At 43.5% G+C, this 11,780-nt stretch overlaps 2 pseudogenes; both read right to left on the bottom strand.

The window, feature by feature from the left end:
* Positions 1–4,857: 4,857 nt before the first annotated feature.
* On the bottom strand, positions 4,858–7,385 carry LOC111539281 (annotated as a pseudogene).
* A 293-nt stretch (positions 7,386–7,678) lies between these two features.
* On the bottom strand, positions 7,679–8,214 carry LOC111539282 (annotated as a pseudogene).
* Between the last annotated feature and the right edge of the window lie 3,566 nt (positions 8,215–11,780).

Here is an 11,780-nt window from a genome sequence, read left to right as displayed (position 1 = left end):
CCGCCACCAGGCTCGGCTACTTTTTGTATTTTTAGTAGAGACAGGGTATCACAATATTGGTCAGGCTGGTCTCAAACCTCTGACCTTCTCATCCACCTGCCTCGGCCTCCCAAAGTGCTGGGATTACAGGCATGAGCCATGGCGCCTGGCTGTCTTGTAAGCTTTTGAAGCATAAGTATTGCTGAAGAAACCTCAGGAAGTTTGGCCTAAAAAGTTTTTGTTAAAATAAAGCAAATCTTGTTCTCCCAAACTTGCAGAAATCAGGCTGCAAAAGTTGAATAATCTTTGAAGACGGCGTATTCCTCACCACCTCCTTTAGAATTTTTTTCTTTTCACAGCTTTTTGGTCTTTTGATTAGGATGTGTTCTTTCTTTCTTTTCTTTTTTTTTTTTTTTTTTTGGAGACGGAGTCTCGCTCTGTTGCCCGGGCTGGAGTGCAGTAGCCGGATCTCAGCTCACTGCAAGCTCCGCCTCCTGAGTTTACGCCATTCTCCTGCCTCAGTCTCCCGAGTAGCTGGGACTACAGGCGCCCACCAAGTTTTTTGTATTTTTTAGTAGAGACAGGGTTTCACTGTGTTAGCCAGGATGGTCTCGATCTCCTGACCTCATGATCCGCCCGTCTCGGCCTCCCAAAGTGCGGGGATTACAGGCTTGAGCCACCGCGCCCGGCCTTTTTTTTTTTTTTTTTTTGAGATGGAGTCTCGCTCTGTCACCCAAGCTAGAGTACAGTGGTGCAGTTTTGGCTCACTACAACCTCCGCCTCCCGGGTTCAAGCGATTCTCCTGCCTCAGGCTCCCGAGTATTAGCTGGTATTACAAGCATGTGCCATCGCACTTGGATAATTTTTGTATTTTTAGTAGAGACAGAGTTTCACCATGTTGGCCAGGCTGGTCTCGAACCTCTGACCTCAGGTGATCCACCTGCCTCGGCTTCTCAAAGTGCTGGGATTACAGGTGTGAGCCACTGTGCCCGGCCCAGTGTCATTTCCTTAATGTTTATTTTGCTTGAAGTTCATTGAACTTCTTGGGCCAGTAAGCTTGTAGTTTCCATCAAATTTGGAAAAGTTATTTTAAATTTTTAAATTTACTTTTACTTTTATTTATTTATTTTTTTTTTTGAGACGGAGTCTTGCTCTGTCGCCCGGGCTGGAGTGCAGTGGCCGGATCTCAGCTCACTGCAAGCTCCGCCTCCCGGGTTTACGCCATTCTCCTGCCTCAGCCTCCCAAGTAGCTGGGACTACAGGCGCCAGCCACATCGCCCGGCTAGCTTTTTGTATTTTTTAGTAGAGACGGGGTTTCACCGTGTTAGCCAGGATGGTCTCGAACTCCTGACCTCGTGATCCGCCCGTCTCGGCCTCCCAAAGTGCTGGGATTACAGGCTTGAGCCACCGCGCCCGGCCTACTTTTACTTTTAGAGACAGGAGGTCTCACTAATGTTACCCAGGCTGGTAACAAACTCCTGGGTTCAAGCGATCTTCTTGCCTCAGCCTCACAAAGTGTTAGAATTATAGTCATGAGCCACCATGCCTGGCCAAATGTGGAAAAAATTTTGACCATTATTTCTTCCAGAATTTTTTCTTTCTACCTCCCAACTGCTGTATCTTCTGAGACTCTAATTACATATATGTTCAGTCACTAGATATTACCCCACAGCCCACTAATTCACTTTTCCTCAGTCTTTTTTTTATCTGTGTTTCATCTGTAGTTTCTATAAAATTACTGCTATGTCTTGACATTCACTAATATTTTCTTCTGTAGTATCTACCTGGTCATGTCATTCAGTTTATTTTTAATTTCAGATACTAAATTTTTCATCTCTAGACCCATCTCGATATGCATCTTTTATGTATCTTCCATTTTCCTATTCATCATGTTTATACTTTACCTTTTAAGCATAGGAAGTATATGTACAATAACTGTTTTAACATCTTTGTCTAATAATTCCATCATCTGTGTGTTTTCTGGGTCTGTTTCTTTTGACTGGTTTTCCTCCAGATCATGGCTTATCTTTTCCTGCTTCTTTGCATGCCTGATAATTTTTTATTGGCTCCTGGACATCGTGGATTTTACTTCACTAGGTGATAGACTTTGTTGTATTACTTTGAATATTTCAAGAGTTTTGTTCTGGGACAAGATAAGTTATTTGGAATTGGTTTGATTCTTCTGAGACTTGCTTTTATTTATTTAATTTATTTATTTTTCTTGAGACGGAGACTCGCTCTATCGCCCAGGCTGGAGTGCAGAGGCACAAGAGGCTTGCTTTTAAGCTTTGTTATGGCGGCCCAGAGCAGCCACTAGCCTAGCGCTAATTTGACCCCATTATTGAGGCAATAGCCTTCTGAGGACCCTACACAATGCCCTATATTATCAGATCTTTCCACACTGGCTGCTGGGAACCCAGACTATTCCCAGTCCTATATGGGATCAAGGGATTTTCCTGCCTACTCCTTTCTGGTGGTTTTTCCCCTGGCCCTGGGTAGTTTCCTCATTGCTGAACACTGCAGATCAGTACTCAGCCTATTCTACAAGTAGAATGATGTTTCCAGGAGCTGAGAGGGAGGGAAATGGGGAGATGTTGGTCATAAAGAACAAAGTTCCAGTTATGCAGGATGAATAAATTCTGGAGCTCTAATTGTATAGTATGGTTCCCATAGTTAATAACATGGTATTGCATACTTGACATTTGCTAGGAGAGTAGATCTTAAATGTTCTTACCACACACACAAGAAAATGGTAACCATGTGAGGTAATCGATATGTTAATTAGCTTGATCATGGTAATCATTTTACTATATATATGTATATGAAAACATCACAATGTACACCTTACATACATACAGTTTTTACTTGTCAGTTATACTTCAATAAAGCTGGGGGCAATAGAGGGAGAATAGAGGGAGGAATCTCTTCAAATATCCAAAATTCTCTTTTTAATAGTTCCCTTCTTTTTTTTTTTTTTGAGACAGAGTCTTGCTCTGTTGCCCAGGCTGGGGTGCAGTGGCGTGATCTCGGGTCACTTCAAGCTCCACCTCCCAGGTTCACGCCATTCTCCTGCCTCAGCCTCCCGAGTAGCTGGGACTATAGGCGCCCCCCACCACGCCCGGCTAATTTTTTGTATTTTTAATAGAGACGGGGTTTCACCATGTTAGCCAAGATGGTCTCTATCTCCTGACCTTGTGATCCGCCCGCCTCGGCCTCCCAAAGTGCTGGGATTACAGGCGTGAACCGCCGCGCCCGGCCAATAGTTCCCTTCTTTCTGGCACTGCCCCACAAATTCTAGCTGCTTTGATCTTCCTAAACTCTGAAATACCTGTGTTCTATTTGTTTTTCCTGTTTTTAGGTAGAGAGCTGGGAAACTTGAAGAGCTTACTTTGTTTCCCTTCTCTCAGAGATGACCACCTATGCTACCTGTTGTCCAATGTTTATAAATCATTGTTTCCCATATTTTGTCCGGTTTTCTAGTTGTTTAAGGCAGGAAGGAAAGTGTGGTTCCAGTTATTTCATCATGCTTGGAAGCAGAAGTTTCAATACCCACTTAAGATGAGAATCTGGAGGATAGAGAAGAGAGTACTTCCCAGAAGGCACCGCCAGGGACTTAACATCGCCTGGGTTCTCCCAAATCTCGATACTCCTCTGTAGCAACTTACAAGGCAGACCCTCAGATTTGTTGAGGACTTAAACACACAGCTTAATCTTTTCCTTTATATTCTTTTTTTCTTTTTAAAAAAATTATTTTTTTTTTTTTGAGACAGGGCCTTGCTATGTTGCCAAGGCTGGCATCAGACTCCTGGGCTCAAGTGATCCTCCTGCCTTAGCCCCCTGAGCAGCTGGGATTACTGGTGCTTGTCACCATGCCCAGCTCCTTTCTGTTCTCTTTTCTGCCATAATTCCAGGTGTCTATATCATCCTTATAGTCGACCAGTCCAGTAATAGCAGCTTCTACTTATTGAGCCTACTGTGCCAGATATTTTATCTATGTTGTCTTTTTTTTTTTTTGAGATGGAGTCTTGCTCTGTCACCCAGGCTGGAGTACAGTGAGGCAATCTTGGCTTACTGTAACCTCTGCCTTCCAGGTTCAATCAATTCTCCTGCCTCAGCCTCTGGGGTAGCTGGGATTACAGGCACCCGCCACCACCCCCAGCTAATTTTTGTATTTTTACTAGAGTCAGGGTTTCACCATGTTGGCCAGGCTGGTCTCAAACTCCTGACCTCAAGTGATCCATCTGCCTCAGCCTCCCAAAGTGCTGTGATTATAGGCGTTAGCCACCATGCCCAGTCTATATATGCTGTCTTCTTACATTGCTCCTACCAGTTAGTTATAATTTGCTCCTTTCTAAAAAAAAAAATAAGAAAACAGACACTGAGAAGTTTTAGCAACTTGTTCAAATTCACTTGTTGTTAACGGACAGAGCCAAGATTTAAAAGTAGCCATTGCTCATCATATACCTTGTTAAATTAGCTTTGCAATTCCTAGACATCCTTTACTGTGGCAGACCTCCCCTCCACTTCACTCTAACAATTCATTCCCAAGAATTAATGTAATCACCACCTTAAAGCTTTGAAATATTGAACAGAGAAATCTCTTTGAACACACATATCTTAGATGCTTCCAACCTTAACTTTTCCCCATTCTTCTCTTTTTCTTTCTTTTTGAGACAGAGTTTCACTCTTGTTGCCCAGGCTGGAGTGCAGTGGCACAATCTCGGCTCACTGCAACCTCTACCTCCCAGGTTCAAGCGATTCTCCTGCCTCAGCCTCCCAAGTAGCTGGGATTACAGGCATGTGCCACCACATCTGGCTAATTTTTTGTATTTAGTAGAGACAGGGTTTCACCATGTTGGTCACACTGGTCTCGAACTCTTGACCTCAGGTGAGTCACCCCTCCCAAAGTGCTGGGATTACATGTGTGAGTCACTGCGTCGGCCTTTTTTTCTTTTATTGAAAACTAAGTTATCATTCAGTGTCACAAGGGCCTTCAGGTCCTTTGTTCCTCTTTATCTGCCCCATTACCCCATTAATCCTCAACCCTAGATGAATCCAAGCACCTGCTTGTTCTCCTCCTGGATCACTGAGCGAGGATGGAAAAAAATTTACTCAATATTCAACTCAGCATTGAGTATCGCTCAACAACTTTTTACTAATTCTTAGCAAAGTTTGTTATTTCCCAGAAGTGCTGTTCCAAAACTTTATCTTCCTTTTTCTTTTCTCCTTACTTTCAGCAGGTGATTTTCCTTCCTACTTCACAGAGAAAACCAGCTCTCTTCCAGCCCTGCTCCTTCACTTCCAAACATATATCTGTACTCATATTTTCACCTTTTCTCTTTTTTGAGGAAACGAAAACAGTATTTCTTCTCTTTACATTTGTACTTGCCCTCTTGACCCCACCTCTTTCTTGCTGCCTTTGGGACTTTTCATCAGTTATTTCTTATCTCTCTCTCTTTTTTTTTCTCCAGAAACTTTAGTTTACAAATATGTTGAGCAAAAATATACAACCCCAACAGCAACTCTTTCTCCTAAGGGTAGATCCTGCAATATATCTAGGGAAAGGGACATAAAAGTGAGGGAGTGGAGGACTTTGGGGTACATCCCAAATTTCCCCTAAAACTAAACAGTTTATTCTCTGCACTAACAACACAGGGATCCCCTGATCTCCTTCTACATGTTTTGAGGGGCTGAAGGCTCTGCTGTTCTTCCTTGAATGAGAGCCTGGGTCCATACTTCTCTATAGGTGATGTCCACAGGAAGGAGTGCCTACTACCCCTACAGTAATCCTGGCCAATCCCTGCACCCCATTTTAGAGGTTCCCTGGGGGGTGGTGAGACATGAGGGGAAAGCACCTCTGGAGGCACAAGGGGAAGGCATCCATAGCCAAGGTATCTAAGAGGGAGTTTATGCCTCAGTGGTGGCTCATGCTGAGGTGATGAGCACACTCTTCTGATTTTCCAGCCTCTTCCTCTGGATCCTTCTAGCCATGAAGAAAACGGCCAGCAGAAGTCACAGAGAGCCAACCAAGATTCCTACACCGAGGCTCAGCATTTCACCTGTAGGATACAAGGATCCCACTTGGATGAAAAAAGTAAAAGTCATTGCTGATTGAGAGGCTGAGGGGCTCAGTAGTTCTGTACCAGGACTTGGAGGGCCCCTCTTCTGTGGAGAACAATGTCTCCTGAAGCTTTTCCAGCTGTTCCATTGAAATCTGGGCGCTTAGACTGAAAACTGTCCAGGGCACACTATTAGCAAGGGGAAGTTGTGAGTGAGCTATTGTAAAGGAAGAACTGCCCTAGCTGTCAGGGGAGCAGCTCTCTCACTGAGGTCTTCTGATCTTTATGCTTGATTTCATGCAAGTGACCCAGAATGTGTTCATAAGCTATAACCTTTTTGTTTGTTTGTTTGTTGTTTTTTGAATCTCACTCTGTTTCCCAGGCTGGAGTACATGGTGCAATCTCAGCTCACTGCAACCTCTGCCTCCTGGGTTCAAGCGATTCTCCTCCTACCTCAGCCTCCCAGGTAAGCTGGGATTAGAGGCGCCCACTACCACACCTGGCTAATTTTTGTATTTTTAATAGAGATGGGGTTTCAGCATGTTGGCCAGGCTGGCATAAGCTATATTCTTAGTCTCACTCACCTCAATTAGGATGCCCAGGACAGTCAGGCCCTGAGGCCTCTGAGCGGCTTCACTCAAGCTATCACAGGAATCAGTATCATAATGTATGATGTGGAGCTCGGTAACTGTGGCTTCACTGTTGATCTGGTGTTCTGAGCCCCCTGGGGATCATCCTGACCCCAGTGCAGGTGGAGCTGGGTAGCTACATATTTTCTGGAAAGTCCGCTTAGATACAGGGTAGAGGGCAGAGACAGTTGCATTGTGTAGCTATTCTCGTGCAGGTCTAAAGGCTCAGTGCCAGGCCAGTCATCTCCATGGGGCTGCAGAGCAGTCATCTAAGGGTCAGTTGTCACACTCTCTGGATATCGAAGGGGGACGGTGTATTGTTTCCACACTTCAGGGTAAGAGGCTGGCCAGTGGTCCTGACCATGTGGGCACTCATATGTCCAGTGTTGACCCTCATCTGCAGCCAGGATCCAAATCACCTCTAGCAAGAGGATGAAGAACAACATGGTATCCCAGGAAGGGGCACAGGGTACTGGGAGTCTGGAGACTAGAAGACTAGGGCAGACAGAGAGAGAGAGAGATGGGGAGAGAGGCAGAGAGAGAGGTGAGTTCCTCATGTTGAGTGTATTTATCCCTTTTTTTGTTGCTATCTCTGTCTGTGTCTCTGTGCATTTCCAAGGGATTTGATTTTCAGTAGGGTACCGTGGGTTTCTGGGTCCCCAGAACAAGTCTCTTGCTGCTTCTCTCAGCCCTCTCTCTTCATCTCCCTCTGCAGTCTCCATTCCACTTGATGACGCAGTTATTTCTTATTTCTTTTGGAGTTGCAAGTTCTCCCTCTTCCTGGCTACTTTTTTCTTCCTGAAATTGTGTTGCACCTTTCTTTCTTTCACTATCCTTTTGGAAAATATAGTTGTACGTTCAATGTGTGCACTGCACCTCTGGTTCATTCCATAACTTATTATCGTCTGCCTTCTTCTCACCCTTCAACTGAAATTGCTCTATTTAAAGATACTAAAGATCCCTTACTTGCTAACTTTAATGATTTCTTCCCAATTTTATCCAATCTGATTCTTTTTTTTTTTTTGGTCAAATGATCCTTTATTGAAATATTTTCCTTTGTGCTTAACTGGCTGGGCATTCCACAGCACTACTGTTGATGTCATCTATGATGTCATGAGGGTGCCGGCCATCAACATTATAGCCCACAGACTGGGCAGTCCCCAGGATCTTTTTAATGGTTCCAGCGAGTTCTCTGGCTAAGGATCAGTGCCGCGCTCTGTTGAGCAATGTTGACAATCTCATCAAAAGTGATATTCCCACTGTGTTTAATGTTTTTCTGTTTTTCTGTCTCTTGGTGGTTTCTGGAGGGCTTTGATGATCAGGGCAGAGGCAGAAGGCACCACCTCAATCTGGGTCTGTCTGTTCTGAATGGTCAGTTTCACTCAATCCTCAGGCCCTTCCAGTCACCCGTTGCCTTGGCAATGTCATCACCAACCTTTTTCGGGGGGGCCGATCTTCGGGGCCAGCGCAGAAGTGGCACCGACTTCACCTCCGGTGCACCTCACGTATACGACTTTGTTCTCCTTGGGGTCCTACTTCGGCAGCATGGTGGAGGCGGCTGGTGTCGGATGAACCTAGATTCGGGACGACCAAAGAAAGTTGCACCTTGGCCTCCTCCAAGCCGAAAGCCGAAAAGGTTCTCAATCTGATTCTTTTTTTTTTTGAGAGGGAGTCTCGCTCTGTCACCCAGGCTGGAGTGCAGCGGCCGGATCTCAGCTCACTGCAAGCTCCACTCCTGGGTTTACGCCATTCTCCTGCCTCACCCTCCTGAGTAGCTGGGACTATAGGCGCCCGCCACCACACCGGGCTAGTTTTTTTTTGTATTTTTTTTAGTAGAGACGAGGTTTCACCATGTTAGCCAGGATGGTCTCCATCTCCTGACCTTTGTGATCTGCCCGTCTTGGCCTCCCAAAGTGCTGGGATTACTGGCTTGAGCCACTGCGCCTGGCCCCCAATCGGATTCTTAAACAGCATTTCCTACAGAGTTTAATAAGTCACCTGAAAAAACAATGCTGAGTTCAAATAAGATTGAGAAACATCGGGTTGTATAACATTGAGCAGATCTCTTTACTGCAGCACTTATTTGCGTTCAAAATATCCTAATGATCATTGTGATTTCCAAAATGGGGATATGTTAAGTACTGTTTTCCAAACTTATTTATCATGGAGCATCTTGCAAAATTAGTGTTCTGAGAGTCATAACATGGGAAACAATGCTTAATTGTTTTGAATGTGGTCCAAGGACGCTTGCATCAGAATCACTTTGGATGTTGATTATTGATATGAAAACTAATCACCACGTCTTGCTATGTCTGAAGCTCTTCTGCCAGAAGACAAAAGAGAACAGCCTTTCAAGGAACATGGAGAAGTTAACATGTGAGGATGTCAGAACAAGAACACAGAGGGTGCCTCAGTCCCTAACACTTTGGGGGCCACCGTATTATCCCTGGACTGGACCGTTATATAATAGAAAATAAATTTATTTCCTGTATATGCCATTGCTATTTTTGCCTTTGATAATGCAGCTAATCTGAAAACTAATTAATTCAGAGATAAAAAGAGAACCTACTTTCTTTCTTTTTTTTTTTTTTTTTTTGAGATGGAGTCTCGCTCTGCCGCCCAGGCTGGAGTGCAGTGGCCAGATCTCAGCTCACTGCAAGCTCCGCCTCCCAGGTTCACGCCATTCTCCTGCCTCAGCCTCCCAAGTAGCTGGGACTACAGGCGCTGGCCACCTCGCCGGGCTAGTTTTTTGTATTTTTTATTAGAGATGGGGTTTCACCGTGTTAGCCAGGATGGTCTCAATCTCCTGACCTCATGATCCGCCCGTCTCGGCCTCCCAAAGTGCTGGGATTACAGGCTTGAGCCACCGGGCCCGGCCTGAGAACCTACTTTCTGACTAATCATGGTGAGCAGTCTCTGTTCTGTTCTTTATAATAAAGCATGGATTTCTCTGTTGTGATTTCTTCTTATTTAAGGTAAAAAGATAAGGTCTTTCTTCTTTTCTTCTTTTTTTAAATTTCAGTATCTTTTGAGGTACACGTGGGTTTTGGTTACATGGATGAGTTCTATAGCGGTGAATTCTGAGATTTTAGTGCACCCATCACCCAAGCAGTGTACACCGTACCCAATGTGTAGTCTTTTATCCCTCACCCTTCTCCCAACCTTCCCCTTGAGTCCCCAAAGTCCATTATATCACTCTGTATGTCTTTGCATCCTCATAGCTTAGCTGAATCAAGATCTATTTTAAAGGTAAAAATGTTAACACTTGATAATGGATTGGATGTGGGACATTTAGAGATTGGATAGGTTGGGATTTTTAAAAAGTTCTGAATTATAATTTATGTTAGAAATTGTCCAAAGCACTTTCATTAAACTTCTGATTTCTCTATTGTGTTTTTCTTTGACTCAAGGTTAAAAAAAAAAAAAAAAAAAAAAGGAAACTGGCTACATAATACAACAGCTACTTATTAAGTTCTTACCATTCGGGTTTGTATTCAGGAGTATTCAGGTTTGTATACTCCTAACATCTAATTCAACGCCTGGTGCAGAATGGGTTCTCAAAAAACATTGGAAAGGCAGATGAAAAACTGCCTACACATTAGATTTCTCAATAGCAATTGTAAACTAGAAGATAATGGAACACTACATTCAAAATTCTAAAAGAATGTTGTTTTCAACTTGAATACTATAATTATCTATGCACACCTAGATCATCAATCATATGTGAGAGAATGAATATTTTTCATTTGGGCAGTCTCACATGATTTACCTTCCTTGTGCCCTTTCTCAGGAAGCTACTACTAGAAGATGTCTCACAGAATAGGATAAAATTTTTGCAATCTACTCATATGACAAAGGGCTAATATCCAGAATCTACAAAGAACTCAAACAAATTTATAAGAAGAAAACAACCCCATCAAAAAGTGGGCAAAGGATATGAACAGACATTTCTCAAAAGAAGACATGAATACAGCCAACAGATACATGAAAAAATGCTCATCATCACTCGCCATCAGAGAAATGCAAATCAAAACCACAATGAGATACCATCTCACACCAGTTAGAATGGCAATCATTAAAAAGTCAGGAAACAACAGGTGCTGGAGAGGATGTGGAGAAATAGGAACACTTTTACACTGTTGGTGGGATTGTAAACTAGTTCAACCATTATGGAAAACAGTATGGCAATTCCTCAAGGATCTAGAACTAGATGTACCATATGACCCAGCCATCCCACTACTGGGTATATACCCAAAGGATTATAAATCATGCTGCTATAAAGACACATGCACACATATGTTCATCGCGGCACTATTTGCAATAGCAAAGACTTGGAATCAACCCAAATGTCCATCAGTGACAGACTGGGTTAAGAAAATGTGGCACATATACACCATGGAATACTATGCAGCCATAAAAAAGGATGAGTCCGTGTCCTTTGTAGGGACATGGATGCAGCTGGAAACCATTATTCTCAGCAAACTATCGCAAGAACAGAAAACCAAACACTGCATGTTCTCACTCATAGGTGGGAACTGAACAATGAGATCACTTGGACTCAGGAAGGGAAACATCACACACCAGGGCCTATTTAGGGGAAGGGGAAGGGGGGAGGGATGGCATTGGGAGTTATACCTGATGTAAATGACGAGTTGATGGGTACAGCACACCAACATGGCACAAGTATACATATGTAACAAACCTGCACGTTGTGCGCATGTACCCTAGAACTTAAAGTATAATAAAAAAAAAAATGCCATTAAATTTCAGATACAAAAGGTAAAAAAAAAAAAAAAAAAAGGGAGTATACCAAGAAAGAGGAAGACATGGAAGACCAGAAACAGGGTATTGGCAGGGCAGAGAACAAAGGGAATGCTTAGGATGACAGCAAAGACAAGTCCCAGGGCAACTGTGGGGGAGCAGGTGGAGAGAATAAGCAATCCAGAGTAGATGAGGAGGTCAGAAAACTCCAGTACAGGTATCTCCAAGGAAAACAAAACAAAAAGCCACATAAATTATCTAATAGGTTTGACCATATAGAAATTATATATTGACTTTGTTTTACAGAGCTGTTGGAGGGTGTGGAAGGACTTAGTCAAGTATTCATAAGAAA

This window comes from Piliocolobus tephrosceles, chromosome 1, assembly GCF_002776525.5.
Source record: "Piliocolobus tephrosceles isolate RC106 chromosome 1, ASM277652v3, whole genome shotgun sequence".
NCBI lineage: Eukaryota > Metazoa > Chordata > Mammalia > Primates > Cercopithecidae > Piliocolobus > Piliocolobus tephrosceles.
This window is presented reverse-complemented; position numbering and strand designations above follow the sequence as displayed.